We start from the raw sequence: 20034 nt of genomic DNA, 5'->3' as shown, positions 1-20034 counted from the left end.
CATCTATCGCTTTCCAAAAATACTGCTCATTTCCTGTATTTCTGTAATCCTATCCCCTGGCATCAAACACTACCTTAAGTCTTTGTTTCCTCATCTCAGCTGGATGTACTTTCTTCCAACAACAATGGCACATTCTATAACAAAGCCCCCCAGCCCCTGAGTTCAGCTGCTATTGAATCTATCTCTGCTACAGCACAAGACTGGTTTGAAAGAGTGAGTCATTCAAATTATTTAAAGTCTTACACATTTCTGAAATTTTAAAATGTGGTGTAGGAAGAGAAAGAAAACCTCACTGCACACAGAGGCAGAGAACAACCCAGCTACCTGACATTGTGCACCCCTTCTGCACAACCCCTACAGGGTCAGCTTGCCTTCTGAGTTTGCAACAACCCCTGGGAACCTTCTCTTGTGGGCTGCCTCCTTTTCCCAGCCCTTTTCCACCTCTGCAGTCCTTGCTGTGCTGCTGAAGTTGCTGCCAATTTACACTGGCCTGCTCTGTGCTGAGCAGCAGATGCTCCATGACTCATGCAGTGCTTGCAGATGCAAGTTATCCATAACAGCACCCTAATTAACAATAGCAAATGTCAGCTCTCCCATTCAAACATGGACATGTTCATGTGTATGTATGACCATGCTATTTTAGAAGGCAGTGTCTGCTCCCTTGGAGTGTCCAAGGCCAGGCTGGATGGGACTTGGAGCACCCTGGTCCCATGGAACATGCCCTGCCCATAGCAGGGGTGAGATGAGGCCCCTTCCAACCCAACCCATTCTAGGATTCTGTGACAAAAATACAAAGGGAAAGTCAGAGATGCTGATTTTCACCTATCATTTGAATGATTTTTATTGAATTTTGAGTGTCACAAAGAGCCAGACATTCAGAAGGGCCAGGAAGCAACCTGACCTTGAAAAAAGATAAGGAAAAACTAACGAATGACTTGGCACTGCTAAGAGCTAAATTACACACACACACACACACACACACACACATATACACACAACAAAAGGAGTCCAGTTTTGAGATAAGGTCTGGGTCAAACTGTACTAGGCCATGGTACACTTCCTGAATGGAATTTAAGTACTCACAAGGAGAGGTTTTCCACTTCACTCCCAAGCTTTACCTGTCACTGAAACACCAGGGAATTTGGGGATTACACGCAAAAGCCCAGCATAAAGGAGAAACGGCTGCTGGCCTTTCCCTGCGGTGACAAGGTGGGAAGCGCTGCAGGCCCTGCGTTTTCTAGGGCCGGGCTGGACATTCTCGGTGCCTCCGGCTCGGGCAGGGACCGCGGGACCCGCCCGCCACCTGCCGGGCACAGCCGGGGGCAGCGCCGGCCCCGCTCGCTCCCTGCGGCGTTAAAACACTGCCTGACCCTGTATGCCAGCTGAGAGCACCGTACCGGGGCAGCAGCTTGGGATTTCTGGATGCTGGAAGGCTGTGACCCATGGTCCTGGTCAGTAGAAACGTGTTTTGCTCCCTGCTGCACTGTCTGCATCCTGAGCCTGGTGTCCCGAGCTTGGAAGAAAAGCCAAAACCAGAGTCTCTGAAGCCCTGAAGGGGCTTCACAAAACCTCAGTTAGGAAAGTGATATAGAACAGCAGAAACACAGACTGGTTTGGGTTGGAAGGGACCTTAAAACTCACCTCATTGCAGCCCCTGCCATGGGCAGAGCCACCTTTCACCAGCCCAGGGTGCTCCAAGCCCCAGTGTCCAACCCAGCCTTGGTTGGACCTCCAGGGATCCAGGGGCACCCTGTGCCAGGGCCTGCCCACCCTCACAGGGAACAATTCCTCATTCCCAATATCCCATCCATCCCTGCCCTCTGGCAGTGGGAGCCATTCCCTGTGTCCTGTCCCTCCATCCCTTGTCCCCAGTCCCTCTGCAGCTCTCCTGGAGCCCCTTCAGGCCCTGGCAGGGGCTCTGAGGTGTCCCTGGAGCTTCTCCTCTCCAGGTGAGCACCCCCAGCTCTCTCTGGCACCAGTCCTAGGGATACAGAAGGAAGTTAAAATAAAATAAAAAAAGCCCATAATGGAAACAACCCCCTGGAATTTAGGTGAATAAACAAGCAGAGTAAAGAAGTTCATAGAAAAGATTTATTGCTTGGACTGTGTGTGGCTCTGTGCAGGAGTAGCAGGAGGCTCCCAGCTCAGTCCAGCAGCTCGTCCCTCACCAGCACAGGGAAGCTCCGGCCCCCCTGACAGAGCTGGCTGTGGATGGCCCTGAACAGCCCTGCAGAGCCCTCCAGGCACGGCCCGGCCTCCAGGACAGGCAGCAGCTCTGCCATCATCACCTGGCAGAAGCAAAGGAGACACTGTCACCAGAGCCAGCAGCACTCCAGGACTCCTTGTAGTGGCTGCATAACAAGTGAAATCTAATCAGAGCAGTATGACTAATAACAGGCTAAGTGATTGATGGATACTTTCTTTTGTCATATTTAATAAAGGCAGAGTGGTTCATTTTCTGCTCATGAGCTGCCTCAGCAGCCACCCAGCATTTCCAGAGCAGAGTCAATGGCAGTGCTGCTGCAGGGAGGGCCCACACTGGGATGAGATCAGCATCCTGCAAGAAACTGCAGCTGGGGCTGCTGCAGGAGCTCTGCAGGCACACAGTGAGTGCTCACTCACCCAAGGGTGAAGTTCAACCCCTCACTCAGCACTGCTCCCATCACCTCCCAGCTATGCCAGAGCTGTGAGTGGCACCTGCAGCCCAAAGAGGCCACAGGGGCTGCTCAGGCTGCCCAGCATTCCCTGGCCTGGCTGCTGCTCTGCTAAGCCTGTGCTGGGATCTCAGCCCAAGCTGTCACACAACCAGGGCAGCATCAGTACCAGCTCTGGGATCAGGACTCACTGACAACTCAAGCACAAGTCACTCCAATCACTGGACAAAAGCTGGTCTTTGGTGCCCCACTCTTGAATTAATGCTTAGACACACATTTTGCCTGGGATTTTTATTTTTTTCTTTTTTCATCTGGCATGAGGTTCTGAAGTCTGAGCAGCCTGCACACCAAAACCCAGCCTGCTGCACACTGCCTGCCCAGGAGAGAGGACAAGTGCATGTGTCAGCCACCTCCCTAAAGAGCCAGAGCTCCAGGAGTGTTTGGACAATGCTCTCAGACAGAGAGTGGGATTCTTGGGCTGTCTGTGCAGGGCCAGGAGTTGGGTCTCTTCCAGCTCAAAGTTATTCTGCAATTCCATGATTGTTCCCTGGTGGATGATACAGAGGAAGACCCAAAGAGAACAGAGTACAGGATATCTGCAGGGGGTTCCCTGTCCTGTTCTGCACAAGTCTCTGTGCAGGGATGGGGAGCAGGACACAGCTGCTCATCTCTGGGAAGTCTCTTTCCACAGACAGGAAAGCTGCCTAAGGGGAAAGCTGGCCCATGGAGGAGTGCTGCACTGCTCCACTTCCATCCACCTGCTCTGCTCCTCACACCTAAGGAGAAACAGATCCTCACCATCAAAGACAGGCTCAGAGCTACCAGGAATTTCTGTGGTAGTTGGCATTCCTTCATGGAAAGGCAGTGGAGGCTTGGCCCAGAAACAGGCACATACTTTTCTGGGGTTTTTACCTTGTTCCATGCCCACTTACTTCACCTGGCCCAAGAATTTCACTTATCCTGCACACTCTGCACAGGGCTGCTTCAGACCCTCAGGGCCCACATGGCACCAAGCATCTATTTGGGGACATGTGCAGAAGAAACTGTGTCCACCAGCAGAGCAGCAGGAATCAGGCTTTGATCACCATTTCATTTTGGGCAGACAAAAAACCCCAAACCCTTCATAATCCATAATTCAGGATTATAATGCTGAAATCCCATTTGAAGTCAGGTAGCAATCTGTCTTCAGCCACAGGGCTGCAGACAGTTATTAATAATGCCTCTCTGGCTTACAAAAAAATGACTTTTCCAGAGTCTCTATCACTCAAGTCAGTGGCAAAGAATAGGTCAAAGGAGAAGATTTGATTTCATAGATCCTTTCTGCCCTTTGCTGCTGGCTGAGAAGAACAAGTAATCCCTGTGTGGCAAACTCTCTGCTCAGGCTGCTGAAGAAGCTGACACCTCCTACCCTGTTCTTACAGTCTCAGAATGGTAAAAGCAAGATTAGCAGCACAGTGGTTTGAGATTTAAAAGGAAAGGAACAGAGAACAGAGGAGCTCAGGTGTACAGTGGAAGCTGGAAGTCACACAGGAGGGAATGAGTGCCCTAAGAGGGCTGTAAAGGCCTGACAAAAGGGGCATTATCAACAACATCCTCCACTGCCAAATTCTTTCAGAGTACATAAACAAAATCTTATCAGGAGAGGGTCAGGCATGTAAGGGCCTCTGCTCTGACCCTAACAACGAAAACAACAGAAGTCCCATTCACCAACAAAGAGAACAAGGCATAAAGACAAAAACATCACTGGAGGAACTTGCCATGCTGCTGCTGCCCATCAACACCTTGTACAACAGCTGCTGCCCCACAATTGTCCTTTTCCTTCCCTGCTCTGGGAGCACTGACACTGCTCCAGACTCACCTTTTGTAAGGCAATCTCTTGGTGCAGCATTGACACTTGCAGCTTCAAGGCAAACAGGTCCCTGAGCTCCTGGAGGCTGGAGTAACAGAGGAGAGGCACAGCCAGCACGTCTGCACTGTCACACGTGTGTCCCCTGGCAGGGACACAGGCTGGAGAGCAGCTCCCCACATCCCCAGGGCACTCTGGGCACAGCCTCAGCTGGGACTCCAGAGCTGCCAGGGTACAAGAAAGGGCAGGAGACAAAACCATACAAGTTAAATCTGTACTTGCAGACTTTATGATCTACTTACTGTTCCCAGAACTGATGACTGAAGACACTGCATTAATCAGGGTAAGCTCCTCACACTTGGCACAATCAGGGCACCCTAGTGGCCTGCACTGTCCCCTCCCCAGCCCACTTGAACTGCAACTGCATTCAAAGCTCCAAGTCTCTCCTGAACACAGAGGGGAGGACACACAGATTTGTTTGCCACCACAGAATTAAGTTCTCCAATACCATAAAGATAACCAGGAGCAAAATGACCTTGGTGCAGTGTCCTGCACACAGATGGCAAAGGGCCACGTTCACACCTGACCACAGACACAGGGACTGTCTCACCTTCCTGCAGCAGCTGCAGCTTCTGCAGGCACTGGGACACTGTGCTTTGCAAACCCTCCAAGGTCAGAAGGCTTTCATACTCTCCTTGCAGAGTGGGAGGATCTACAAGAGAAGCAGAGAAAAAGTGTGAACACTGGAACCTTCCTCCCCAAAGAGCTTCCAGAATGGCCTCAGGTTCACCAGCCTTCATTTCAGGCAGAGAATGTTCCTGTCCCTCGTGTCCAGCACATGCCAAGAACACAAAACTCGTGGAACTGAGCCCAAATCATCCTTATTCTACCTTCTGCCCTCCCACTGCCCTTTTGCCCTCCTTACCTGCAGGCTCAGCTTCCATACACTGCCTCACACGGGAGGGGACATCCTGGAGGCCCCTTAATTCCTCCTCTATCTCTGCAGGACTGGGGGTCAGCTTCGGGGAGCAAAACTCAAACAGCAGCAGCTTAAGGAAGGTTCCACAGAATGCTGAGCCCCAGACCAGCTGCACTCAGGACAGAGGGAAGTGGCACTGCAGGGGGAAGGCGAGGACAGCAAGCACAGCTGTGTGGGGCATGCTTGCCTTGTGGCCACGTTTGGCTGGATCAGAAGTTTTGCAAGTGCTCAGCAGCTGTACTGTGAGAAAACCCACTGCCTAGAGACCCAACTGGAACTGCTGTTATTGGAGGCATGACTCTCTCCAGCCTGGAGCTCACTGCAGAGCAATTGCACCCTGTGCCTGCTAGGAAAGGATACAGTTGTCTGGATCCTCTCCACAAAACGGGTCCTTGCAGCTGCTGCATCTGCACTCGTTCGGCACAGGCGACATCTCTCCCACGCCCTGAAATTCCAAAGGGGCAGGAGGTAGCAGTTATGTTCCTTTGTACCAGCCAGTGCTCACGCTGAGCTGTGACACACCAGCGTGGCACAGCAGTGCTTTAATTACAAGGGTCTCCCTCCCGGTCTCTCTCACAGGTTATTTACCAGCCATTCCCACCTCATTCCCACAGCTGCTCTCAGATCAACAGGGACACCCTGCACAAAGCATCAAACCCTGCACAAAGCATCAGACCCTGCAGAAAGCATCAGACCCTGCACAAAGCCTCAGACCCTGCAAAAAGCATCAGATCCTCCAAAGCACCTGTTACTCTCTCCTCTTGTTTTGAGGGGAAGGATCAGAAGACAGACAGCACATTTCCATAAGCAGAATGTGAACTTGCAGGCACATCCCTCATGATGCTGTATTGTCCTGCCTGGTTTTATACCCCAGAGGAAACAACAAATCTCCTCTTCCTTTCTTGGGAGTAAGTCATTTGCATTTCTGTACACGAGTTCTGTTAGTACAGGTGTACAAAATAAAAGAGCAGACAGGACAAACTACTCTCACCCAACTACTTCACATTCTAAGCTTCCTCAAGATTCTTAATAATTTTTCTGGGGGGGACAAAGTGGAATGTATGGCAAGCAGAATGGCAGCAGCATGTCAGGGATGCTGCACAGAGGTTTAAGGACAGAACCATGAGGAAGCTGGCCAGGACTTCACACCAGAGTCACCAGTTTTTTACATAAAGCACTGCACAAATAACAGCACTACTGGAGAGATGCATTTCTCTCACTGAGTTCAACATCCTCATGGATGCACAGTCCCCATGATATCCAACCTTAAGGATTGTCTCCCAAAACCTGCCACAGCAAGTGAGAGCCATCAGGAGGAAGCTTAAAATAGTTCTGCAGTGCCTGACTAACTCGAGTGTGCATGTGTCTTCTCTCTAGCCTAATGGGTCTTTTAAATCATGTTAGAATCTGCAGATTTCAGAAATATGTTATGCAAAGAAGTGTCAAGGTTAATGGAACAGGAAAGAATAGAAGTTCCCAGGCAAGATGCAAATCCTCTACAAAAGATCTTTAGTGCAAAGGTTATTCTCAATCTGTTACTGAGTTGAAAGCAATAGTGAGAAGTATAAAATTACACCAAAGTGATTGGAATGCTAAAAGACTCAATTTAGAAGTGAAAATTAAGGGTAGAAAGCCTTTACAACTTGCAGAAGGGCAACTAACAAACTGGTGCCTGATAAATGACAGTTTTCAAGAGGAGGAGGAATTCTTGAGGGCAGCACAAGGGGCTATAGTTAGCTTTAAGAAAGGATTTATGCTTAACATCTGAACAAAGCACATAATGAGCATCAGAGGAATTGTGGGAAACCCTTCCAGAAGGCTGGAGAATGGACTGGAGCATGCAAGCCCCAACCTCTGGCACCATCCCTGCAGTAACACTGTAGCTGGCTGAGTGTCAGAGCTCAGCAGCAGGAAGCAGCCCCAGACACATACAGGAGAGTTGCAAAGGCAGGGCAGGGATGGGCTGGGAAACTCATTTGGACAGTGTACACAGACACCCATCCCACGGGGGTGTGTGTGCCACCAGCAGAGCCTTCTGCTGCACCCTCAAACCACAATTAAAGCATTGCAGGAACTTCATGGCTCAGTGATTAACAGTAATAAGCACTCAAAGAACAAAAGTAGCACTGGTGGCTACAATAACAGGAGAACACATCCTCAGCAGCAGCCCTGCAGTGTGGGAGCTCCTCCTGCTCCCAGTTCAGGCCCCGTGCCCTGGGGGTCACTGCCTCCACACCGACCCCTCCTCACAGTCCTGAAGCTCAGAGAGCTCTGCACTGAACTGTCACACTGCTCTTACCTGCAGTTCCTGGAGTAGGCTTTCCTGTAGGGCAGGGGGAGCTTCAGCTGGCATCTGTGGAACAGAAGGATCAATCCTGGCAGCTGCCAAGCAATTAACTCAGCCTGGTCTTCCAACAGGGAAAATGGTGCTTTGTCAAAAGCTGAAATGAATTTAGCTGCAATGGGAGATGTCAGCAGCTCTAGAGATTGGATCCACCACTGTCTCCAGACTGTCCTCAAGGAAGGAAGATTAGGTTGCTTATTGGGTTCCACAGGCATCATGGAGCTGAGCTGGGAGAGCTCCTGGACCAACCAAGGTTCATCCAGGGTGGGCAGCTGGGAGCGAAGCCATGGCACAGCAGAGCACAGACATGGAAACAACACCTGCAGGGAAACTGCTCTGCCACAGCCTCTTGCCCTGCCTCAGCTGGATGAGGCAGCTTTGCTTAGCACCGTGTCACACTCACAGAAACAGGAAAGGGACATTCCAGCTTCCACTGGGAATATGATTCTTAACCCTGAGGCAGAATAATCCCTAAATTGTTACACAAAAACAGGAGGGTTGGCAGTGGTTAGTCACATGCAGACTAGGAATGCAAGGCCACAGCTGGGAAATTAAATAAATGTTTGAATCCAGATCCCTGTTCCTACAGCAACTGTCACTGAAGTGTCCTGGGGCCCTTCCAATGCAGTGAAAAGGGATCATTTCCTCCTGCACAAACACAATAGTTAGGTTGTAGTGGCTGAGAGAAACACTCCTCAAAACTTTCCAGATGCAGATTAAACTTCAATGTTGTTAAAGCAAAAGAGGAAAGAAATTACTTAAACAAGACAGACTGGCATGAAGGCAAAGCCAATCTTCCAAGTATTATTTTGTCACTTTTCCACAGAGAATCTCAGTAACATTCCCTTCATAATCCTTCCTGCACCAAACCCTTAAAACAACTGCACTTGAGTCAGTCCTGATTTGTGTGGTTACATGGGCAGTGTGTTACAGGTTAACAGGGACAGCATCAAACCCAGATGCCATCACTCCAAACAGCACTGAGCACATGCTTGAGACAGAGAGAGAGAGAAATCATGCATTATGTATTGTCACAGTGTAAAAAACAGAATGAATAAATAAAAAAATCGATATGCTATAATAGAGAGTACACTCAGAGGAAAGCTAAGGCTCAAGAAAGCTCTACAGAGACAGCTTTCCAAAACACTCATAGGGGACTAGGAAACATCAAAAGTCTTAATTGAAAGGCTTTCAAAGTCCCAGCCATCCAACAATAAGCCCTTAAAATGAAAACACTTACTCAACCACAATAAAGGCTTTTAAACTGTATAGGATCCTTCCTCTTGAGAGGGATGTGAGGAGGATGGAGCCAGGCTGGGACCCCCAGAGCAGCTACAGCCAGCAGGATCTGTACATGTGCCTGTGAGTCTGGAGCAGAACAGGAGAGGTGCCCACGTCCCACACTTACCCCTTTTCCTGCAGGGTGCCTGGCCCTGGTGAGGTGCTCCTTCCCCATGCACCTGCAGTGTCCTCCTTTTTGCTGGACTCTCCCAGGAAACCACAACTTTTCTTCCCTGCATCTAGTAACTGCTTGCCAGCAACTGTGGAATTCTTTACTGCAGCTGAATCCCCTCCAGAAAAGCTTTGCTGCTCATTTGGGACACATTCAGACAAGCCAGGTGTCCCCTGGGGTTCAGATGCAGCACTGACTTCTCTGGCACTGGCACCAGTTGCTGTCCTGTGACTCCTTCCTTGTTTGGAAGTCACTCCTTTTGAGGAAATCTTCCCAGCTGTCCTGGGGCCTTGAGAAACACATCTGGCTGGGACTTTCCTTTGCAGTTGCTTCACATCTGGGTCAGTCCTGTAAGGGGCTCTTAACTGGTATGCAGAGGGCTTCTTCAACAACAAAGGCTTTTTGCTTCCAGCTCTCACCTTCCTGCACTCAGGAACATCCTCAACAGGTACAGGCACCTGCTGCTCTTCAGCTTTCTTGGGAGCATGTGCCTGACCTGCCCATTTCTGTCCTCTAGCTCCCTGAGCCTCTAATGGAGTTTCCAAGATGCTTTTCCTGACCTTCAGTGCCTTCTCTAAGGCCCTGTTCAGCAGTTCCAGCTCCTGTAGCTCCTTGGGTGAAGGCCTGTCTTCTGCAAGAAGAGAAAATGCATCAGAAGGCTCAAACATGGATGTTCCCTATTTGACTCTTCACTTACTTGCTCTTCCAGGTGGCACAGAAGGAAACAAAACCTAATGACCAGTGCAGGGGGGTGTTTTTTTAGCTGTGGGAACAGCCACTGCACAGAGGATGCAGGTAGGACTGCCAGAAGCTCTGAAGCCCCAGGATGGATGTGATGCACAGGAGGACACCTCCTGAGCTAACCTCAACAAGTGACATTCCCACACCTGGGTCAGGCCCGCACTTTATTGCCGGCCTTGGCTGACAAGACACGACTCCAAGCTAACCCCAAGGAGGAGAGAGGGAGGAGAAAGGCAGAGGGGGCATTTAAGTGGATGCAGAGCATTGGAATAACTCCCAGTACCCCAACTGGCCCGGGGCCGGTGTGACATGAGGGGCAGCGGCCCGGGGGAAGCGCTCACCATGCTCAGTGCTGGAGGCCGACTGTGGCTGTGGCCGCTCCTCTTCCTCACCATCCCTGGAGGGAACAAACAGCGACGGAGCCGGCGTGACCCGGGACGGGACCAGCACCCCCGGCCCGCGGGCCTCGGACAGGGCTGCGGGAGCAGCGCCCGGGCCTCGCCCTCCCCGCGGGCCGCCCGGGACGGAGGGGCCCGGAACGGAGCTCCACACGCGGGTGCCGCACTCACCAGCGCCCCAGCAGCGCCCGGCTCCGCGCCGCCCGCCGCTCCAGCTCCCGCCGCCGCTCCGCGCCCGCGCCCAGCGCCGCCCTCAGCGCCGCCGCCGCCCTGCAAGGCCCAGCGCGGTCAGCGCCCCGCGGGACCCGACCCGGCCGTGGCCCTGGCCCCTGCCCCTACCTCCGGCCGCGGCCCGCAGGTAGCATCGGCCCCGCCGCTGCTCCCGCCGCTGCTCCTGCCAGCCCCGAGCTCCCCGCGGCCCGGCCAGGACCTGCGGGCGGGGCGGGGCGGGGCCCGAGCGCGGCGGAGGCGGGAGCGGCCCAGAGCTGAGGCGGGAACGGCCCCGGGCCTGAGGCGTTCCGGGCGGCTCCGGTCTCGCTCCCCGCAGCGCCGAGGGTGTCGGGCAGAGGGGTCCCTGTGGCCGCTGTGCCTGCCCGGCGCGGGCGGGACACGGCCGGGGATGCCCCGCTGGGCCCGGGGAAGCGGCTTTTCCCTCCGCAGCCTTCGGCGCTTCCCTCTCTTTCCTACCCCCTCTCAGGGGGCTCGGGCGCCGCGGGCCTGTTCCACAGTCCGGGGTATGGGACCTCTCCTGGGGTCAGGACTCCTGGGGTCAGGGATTTGTTCCCCTCAGCCTTGGCAGTGGAGCGCCCCGAGAACACAGAGCCCGCGGCCGGAGGTGGGAGCGGGCCCGGCCCGGTGTCCGCCGCTCCCCGGGACCGTGCCAGAGCCACCTTCGGCCCCGCGCACGGCAAACTGCTGCTGCCGCCCGTGGTTTGCATCTGCATAAAAGAGAATTTGTGGGGGTTTTTTTGATGGAGAGGGGAATCTGCCTTGCTCTGCCGCTGTGGGAGCAGCCGGGTTGGTACCGCGGGCTCCGAGTGCTGCTGGATCCCGTCAGGATGAGCTCTCGCTGCGGAGCAGTGCAGTTCCCTGAACAGCCCGTAGCTGGCACTCGGCACTGTCTGTTCCGGCAGCTGAGGAGCAGGAATCCAGTCCTCCCCCTTGCACAGCGGAATGAAAGTTAGCAAAAAGTTAGAAAGGAAGAAAGAAGTGGTTCTTTGCCTTCAATGGCTGAGTCTTGAGGTTGAGATGCTCGTGATTCTCTGCAGCGACGTGACCACAGACTTTTTAAAATAGAAGTTGAGAATTCGAGGTGATTCGTCGAGACAAGACTTTAAAACCCCTTATAAAATGTTACAAAATATCAGAAAAATCATCACACATCGTGAGTTCCCACATTCACGAACTCAACATTTTTCCAATTGTAATTTGCACTTTTGGCACAGGCAAAGAATGATTTCTCTCTCTGTAGACTTTGCAACCGAATTTGGCAAACAGGCTGGCCCCTTCCTGCCCTGAATCTTGTAGAGAAGTGTGAGTCCACTGTCAGAACTCTGTGAACAGTTATGCTTCTGAGGCATGAGCCAAGGCAGAGCCCAGCTCGATATCCCTGGGCTCAGCAGGGCTGACAGGGATATCAGACACTCAGAAAATAGTTTAATCAACAAAGTCACCAGGTGCAATGCTGTGGGTCCCTGGGAAGCACAGCAGCAGAACAAAAAGAGCTCATTCTCAGACAGCTGCTTCTCTATAATTAAATATCCTGAATCAGAAGGGACACACAAGGATCATGAGTCCAGCTCCTGTCCCTGCACAGACACCCCAACAATCCCACCCTGTGCCTGAGAATGATGTCCAAACACTCCTGAGCTCTGACAGCCTCTGGGCTGTGCCCATTCCCTGGGGAGCCTGGGCAGTGCCAGCACCCTTTAGGGGAAGGAGCTTTACCTAAAATGCAATCTAAACCTCCCTGGCACAGCTCCAGCCTTCCCTCAGGTCCTGTCCCTGGTCACAGAGCAGAGATCAGAGCTGGCCCGCGGGATGAAGCTGCAGGCCCTGCTGAGCTCTGCCTTCAGTCTCCTTCAGGCTGAACAAACCGAGTGCCCTCTGCCCCTCCTCACACAGCTCTAGTTCCCTCGAGACCCTTCACCATCCTCGAGTCCCTCCTTTGCTCTCCAGTGACTTTGGATCCTCCCGATCCTGTGGTGCCCGAAGCTGTGCCCGGGGTGGGCGGATTCCTGCAGGCTGGGACCGGCCAGGAGATGGAGCCCTGGACTCCCGGAGCCTCCAGCATCGCCTGCTGTCCCGGGGGAGCACAGCCTGGGCCGTGACAGTGACACCTCTCCTCAGGCACCTGTCGGCATTTAAGTATTAAAAACAACCAGAAAAGGGATCAGGCTGCTGTAATCCGGCAAGGTCACCCGAGGCATGAAACCTGCTGGAGCAGCACTACTGACACAGCTGCCTTTTGCATCAAGTCTCTGTGGTTTGGCAGTGCTGAAAGTGATCCCCACAACCCAAGGATCCCTTTGAACAGGAGATTAATCAAGTGTGTGCCCCTCCTGAGCCTCTGGCTTTATGCAGGCAGTAGAATTCCCCCCAACAGACAGGAAAGCTTTAATGCAGGCACTTTGCTGTTAAGCTGCACCTTGCTGGGAAGAAGGACAGATGAATATGTTTTAGGTGAGGTAACGGCTGCTGCCATCCCAAAATCAGGAGGGGCAGCGTGGCAGGGAGGGCAAGGCTTTACCTCACCCCTTGCAGCTGCAGCGAGCACTGGTTAAACCATGGGGAAACCTTGGCAGAGACGTTGGGGTGAGGTGAGAATTGGCAGGTGGAGAGCAGAAACTTCCTGACAGCTGTAAAACCAGTCCTCTACTGATGCTCAGGGCTCAAACGTGCTGACTCTGGACTCAGCTCAGCTTCTCCCACTCCCCTGCACACCTCTATGATGGGCTGCTGCTGCCTCACCTTCTGAGGAGTCTTGCAACAGGGCAGCAGCTGGGGAAATCAGTTCCTGCCTTGTCTTGTGGGTGGTTGGGTTTCTAGTGGATCATCTGACAAAGGCAGTTGAGGAAAAGGTCCCAGGTGTGTGTATCACTCTTTTCACTGGGAGCATCTTGTGCTGGAGTGGGTAAATGCAGTGAAGAGCTGTATTCTGTTCATGTAGCAACAGGCCCTGCACCAGTGCAGGCACAGCTGGCACAGCTGGCATAGGAGACCCTTGTGCCAGAGCCTGGATTTTGAGCTAACAGAGTCTGAATTGTGTTTCTGCTTCATGACATTTTCTTGCTGGGAAAATGCTGGCTCAACCTGGCACCCATGCTAAGTAACATTTCAACTGGTGCAAAAATTTAGTTACAAAAGACAGGTTAAAATACTTGTGTGATGTACCAAAGACTGTCGCTGGTACACAGCTCTGGCACCAGTTATTTTTGGGCCTGAAGTCCTGAGAATCTTGCATAGGTGAGATGTAATGGAAGTTAAAATGTCAGCACTCATTCACTGGTCAGGCTGACAGGTGCCAGGTGATATTCTGCAATCTGTATTTCTATTTTTCTGAGAGACCAACTCTTAAATACCTGTCAGCTAATAAAAATAACTGTCCAGGCACTGGGATCTCCTGCTGGGTGCCTAAAGCTCTTTGAGAGCCATGCCCATAACCCATCATGGTAGGATTCCCTGGGGGAAAATTCAAATAGACATCACTTAGCAACAAGAAGAGAAAAAATTAAACCAGGAGATAAACTTAATCACTAATACACCTCCCCCCACTTTCTATATTGTTATATTATATTATATTATATTATATTATATTATATTATATTATATTTATTATATTTATCATATTTATCATATTTATTATATTATATTTATTCTATTATTCCATGAGCTGGGCTCCTCCTGCGTGCTGCCCATGGGGATCAGCAACTCAGCCCCACACTACTCCCTCACCCCTTCCCAATGGGACAAGGGAGAGCACTGTAAAAGTGAGAAAAGTCATGGGTTGAGATAAAGACAGTTTAACAGGGAAAGCAAAGGCCATGCAAGAAAAGCAGAACCAGGAATTCATTCCCTGCTTCTCTGGGCAGGCAGGTATTCAACCATCACCAGGGCAGCAGGACACTGTCACAGGTAACAGTTCCTTATGGTAGGAAAGGTGTGTGCTAATGCCTTTACACACAGTTCCATGGGTGAGGGGATGGGTGTGAATGTCTTTGAAATGTTTCTTAATGTCTCTACCAGCTTCAAGAGAGGCCTCAGGTTTAGCTTTTATAGTTTTCAGATTCTGTGCTGCTTTAGTGTACACTTCTGAGCTTCATATTAGAAGATAGTAAGCTCTCTTCACAGAGCAGGGAGACAAAACAATTCCTTCTCTAGCTGGGGATCAAGGACAAATGATCCAAATCTCAGGCCCAAGAGCACAAACAACATGGACTGAAGAGAGAAAAACAAGGATGGGACTTGATGGGCTAAAGCTGGAATTGGACAATTAACTCCAATATGGAGTGCAAATGGAGCAGAACTCATAAAAGTGAGAGACCTCATGCCCGGTCATGCATTTTGTGACCATTTTGGTTCACCTTGGGTGCAGCCCTGGCTGGGCTCTTGTGCTGCCCAAGGTGGATCCATTGAGGCCTCCTAACAAATCCCTGCTTTATTCTTTAGCCCTGTCCAGTCTCTGTTCTAGGGCAGCCTGCACAGGGCATCACCAGCAGCAGGTTTGTAATAGAGCCCAGACAGCTCTGGCTCCCGAAACAGACAAGTGGGTCTGCACGAGCTTCAGTTTCTGAGCTTTGGGGTAAAATGACAGGTTCAAGGGGGAGATGGGCTAGGCTGTTCAGGAAGGCTGTGCCTTCCCAGTGCCTCAGCAATGGGGAAGGAAGAGGGCAACATGCTGGCTGGGAGTTTGGGGTAAAAGGAGGCTGCACCCTCTGAAACCTCAAGAGAGAAAATCCCATGGGTGTGTGCCCCTCTGCCTTTATTCGAATAAAGTTTCAGGATTCCTCTGTCTCCTTTATGGACCCTGGCTTTTCATAGTGGGATTTTTCATACAAGTCCAACCATTAACCCTCCCCTAAACCACATCCCCAGGTGCCACATCTGCATGTTTTTTGAACACCTCCTGGGCTGGTGACTCTATCACTGCCCTGGACAGCCTGTGCCAGTGCCTGACTACCCTTACAGTGATTAAATTTTTTTCTAATATTCAACCTAAACCTTACCTGGCAGAACCTGAGGTTGCTTCAGCTTCAGCTGGCTAGGTGAAAAATGCTGACAGCAGGGATACTTTCACTGGGAAATAGTCTGTATCCTCACCCTTTTCCTGAATGTTACATTGGATCAGCCCTGTTTGAAACAAAACAGGGAAGACAAAGGATGTATGTATGCTCCTGTGTATGAAACCATGGAACAAATTCTCAGGAAAATTGATCAAAAACCACCAGATATTTATGTCCAAAAAGGAGACAGAGAAGTCCCATAACTTTATTTGAATAAAGGGAGAGGCTGTGGGGCATTCCCCTGGAGTCTCTCTAATTTTAGGAGGACACAGTCTCCTTTTTATCCTCATTCCTGGCCGCATGTCCCTCTCTCTTTCCCCGTTGGCTGAGGTCCTTGACAGGTACAGACTTTCTGAAACACCCAATCCCTGAAACGCCTCATACCGCCTTCTCATGTATAATTCCCCACCATTGTCTTTTCCATGTTGTCGCTCAGTGGAATTTCTTGGGGATTTTATGGTTCTTCCCATTGTTTCTTTCATCTCTCAGTATCCAATATGATTTATCAGCAGACCTGCAGTTTGTTTGTAAAGACAAATCTCTCATTCCATTTATCAATCAGTGAAATCCTTCCCATTGTTTCTTTTATCTCTCAGTATCTGGCTTTATTTACCAGCAGATCCAGAGTTTGTTTGCAAAGACAAGTCCCTCATTCCTGTCAAGATTGTGCATATCCAAGTTGGAGAAGAGTGCAGCTGAGGTGAGGAGATCCTAAGGAAAGGGAATTCTTTCCAAAGGAGGTCTCCGTGTCCGGTTCGGAGCCTCAGCGCGGGGCCGCCGCTGGGTTCGCTGTCCCGCCGCCCTGGGGCCCGGCGCTGCTGCTCGGGGCTGCCGCTGCCTCAGCGGGACCGGAGCTGCCGGGATGAGCCCTCTGCAGAGGCTCTGGTGCCGCTGCTGGAGCCGGGCAGGGTCGGAGGAGCCGCTGTCCCTCAGGAATTCCGGTACACGAGAGAGGCCAAAGCCCCGGGCCGCGGGGCCGGCGATCCCTGGCCGGGCTGCGCTAACCCGGGCCGGCCCTCAGGGGATCCTGTCTGCCCGTGGGGGAAGGAGGTGAGGAACCCGGGTTTGGTGTTTCAGCAAGGAGAGCTGGGCTGTGCAGTGAGACCTGGGCACAGGGAAGGTTGTGAATCTGGAGATTTGGCCAGGCTGTTTGGAAAACTTCTGCAGCAGTTCATCAGTAGCCCCTGAGAGCATCATGTGCAGGAGCGTTCTGTCTTCGCTTACTCTGCCAGTGGGGTTCTTTGGCTGCAGTAACAAGGGGGTCTGTCCTCCCTTGTTTCTGTGGAAAATGATGCATTTGACACATGCACGTCCCCATAAAGCCACGCCAGGAGTTTATAAACCACAGGGAAAGCAGTGGATTAGTACTGCCCCTGGGGACTGAATGTGTTAAGGACCATCACATTAACACATCTTCAAAATCCTGAGCCCAGGCTGAAGTCTCAGTTCACACCAAATGAAAACCATGTCTCTTGGAGCTTTTGGACAAGGGAAGGGCCTTGCCCCGTTTGCAGAGTCACCCATAGCATTGAGGTATTTATGGGGCTATTCTGCCCTCCAGGCTTCTCGCTGCCTGATTTACAGTCTGGGAAAATGCAGCCAAATGGAAACCTGAGGGATCTTTCCTTTTCTTTCTGACCTTCTCACAGGACAGACTGTTGGAGATGGGGAGAAAAGGAGATGGGGTTCCTGTGGGAGGAAGAATTGTCCCACCCACTGACCAGGGCTTCTCCTGCTGAGGCTTCATGCAAGGCCTTAAACAATCCTGGGACCAAGTGTGGCTGTGAGATTTGCCTGATCGTTTCATGCTCTGAGCGTTTGCACAGCACCATTAATTCCCTGGAAAGTGCAGTTTCCGGGAATGGGGGGTGAACTCTGGGCTCATCAGCACTGGAGGATGTGGATACTGAAGTTTGCATGAGTTAAACCGAAAAAAAAAGGAACCTATTAGCAAAACTCACAGGAAAAAAGAATGAAAAACAAACACCACCAGGAATGAAATGCAAAGATCTGAGCTCTGGGGAACTTGGAGCCCTATGGAGGATGGAGAGGAGCAAGGGTCAAAGACAAGTATTTTTTCCCTCAGAATTGCTATAAAGTGTAGAACAAATGTATTTTCTTGTCTTCCATTATAATATTCCTGGATAAAAGCTAAAACACTGCTGGCTGCTTCTTGGAGAAAGTTCAAACACAGAGCATGCACGCCTTGGAGAGGTAAGGCAAGACTCAAACATATCCACATCTATTCCCAAACATTTGCCTTCTACCCGAAGAAAAGAACTCCAAGCCTTTAACTTTGACATGGCCTCGATTTTCCCTCTCAGGACATTCTGGGCCAGCATTAAGGGTTGTTTGGGAGGTGTCTGTGCAGGGGATGGAGCAGGGCACAGGTGGGTTCACCTGCCCACCACGCTGCCCCTGCCAGCTCTGCAGGCATCTCCCCATGGCAGCAGCTGCTCAAGCTGGGCCTGCAGCAGGAGCTCCTGCTGGCTGTTCCCCAGGTTCCAGCTGCTGCTGGAGGAGCAGATGCCTGTGCTGTGTGAGCAGGCCCTGATGGGACTATGCGTGGTCCTGGTGGAGATGGTCCTGTGGTACAGAAAATTAAAACCGGTGAAAGTCCAGAAGTTTGGGAAACCATGTGATGCAAAGGCACAAGAGAGAATTGAGCTGGCAGTAGCTGTACAAATAAATCTGCTTCAGTGCTAACTGAAAAGGAGCAAAGACTGAGAAAGAAACAGCTCTGGATGCTCCTGTATCCATGTAGAGAGATCCACAATCAGTGGCCACAGGGCCCTGCTGGTGGCAAAGGACAAGAAGCTTTATGATTGCTTCTCCATGGCTTTATTGATTGCTTCTCCTTCCTGTCTTTTATTATTTTTCCTATTTAGTTAATAATTAGGAGTTAGATGAGAAGGGAATTGCCAGCTCTGAGTCTGGGGTGTGGTGACTGATGCCAGAAGAGATTGCAGTAATATATTTAGATTTTACTAAAGCACTTGACACTGTGTCTCAGTCTTCTGCACAAAACTGATTAAGTCAAATGATACGTGAAAGCTGATGATGGAGGAGACTGCATCAGGTGGAGGAAAGGTATCTAAATTTCTGCAGACATCACTGCCAGATTAAACTGATTAATCAATGCAGATTAGCATCATCTTTATCTTTGCTGCTGGTCTCAGACAAGACCTTTCAGCTCCAGGCCATCACATCATCTATTGCTCAGGTAAGAGCATTTGATGAGCTCCTTCCTGTTCCCTGTGGGCAGCAATCAAGCTCAGAATTGAGCTTGTTTTTCTTTATTCAGTTTCATCTTCCTCTTCCAGAATTCAAAAATTACTGCAGGTCTTCATGTGCTGGAAACCTCATTTTCATTGCTCCTGAACTTGATTTAAGGCCTGAGTTGGAGTTTCTCAGAGCATTTGAAATTCACTTACAAATTCAGCTGTCCATTTTGTGTCTGTCTAAGGGCATTCAGCCAAAACTGTGTAAAAATCTTTCATATACAGCAATCTTGATATGCAAACACATGCATGCCATCTCTGGGAGGGCTTCTGATTTCTGCTTGTATCTCACACAGTTTCTGCCTCACATGTCTGCTCATCCTTTCCTTCACTAGTGATGTTTGCACTAAAATCACCTTCCACTTCTCATCCTTATGGAGAATGTCAGTGCTAACAGACAGGTCCAGCTCTCAGATTTTTACAGGGAAAAAAAACCCCATCTGTTCTTGGTGCCATAGAAATAAAAATTCCTTTATTTTATCAGCATTTTAATGCCTCATCTGTAGAAAAAAATATTAGTTGTGGGCACATAGATCATCTAGGAAGGTTCATTTTTTCCATAGCATGTCATCTGCCCAAAGCAGGAGCTCTCCATGTCTTGGGCAGCTCCACACTCTGATAACATCTCCATGAGTGCTTGAGTTTCTGTCTGACCCAGAAACAGAAACTCAGCCTTAAGCAGAAGTGTTGTTGGTTCCCAGCAGGGAGCCAGAGCAGCCTGCAGAGGAAAAAGAAAAAGCTGCTTCAATTCTCCTCTGTGTTTTGAAGCAAGGACTGATTATGAACAATCAGTACCTATGGCTTTTATAAATCAGCTTTTTTTAAGATAGGCCAGCCATGGAGACCCTCTTCCATAACCTCCTAATTTCCCCAGGCAGTTTGTCCTGCCTAACACTCTGGAAAACCACAGCAACTTTGAAGAGGTTTTGTCTCCATCGTAATAAATCAGATAACTCCTTCCAGAAGGCACCACGGGATCTGCATCCCACCCATCTGTGAAAATACAAGGTGAGTTCCCTGTGAATTGGGGTTTTATCTTGATTAGGGCTGAACCCA

This window comes from Melozone crissalis, unplaced genomic scaffold (assembly GCF_028551555.1).
Source record: "Melozone crissalis strain CALT ecotype California unplaced genomic scaffold, PUWL_Pcris_2 ptg000012l_1, whole genome shotgun sequence".
NCBI lineage: Eukaryota > Metazoa > Chordata > Aves > Passeriformes > Passerellidae > Melozone > Melozone crissalis.
The sequence above is the reverse complement of the archived record's forward strand: the minus strand, read 5'-3'. Positions refer to the sequence as shown.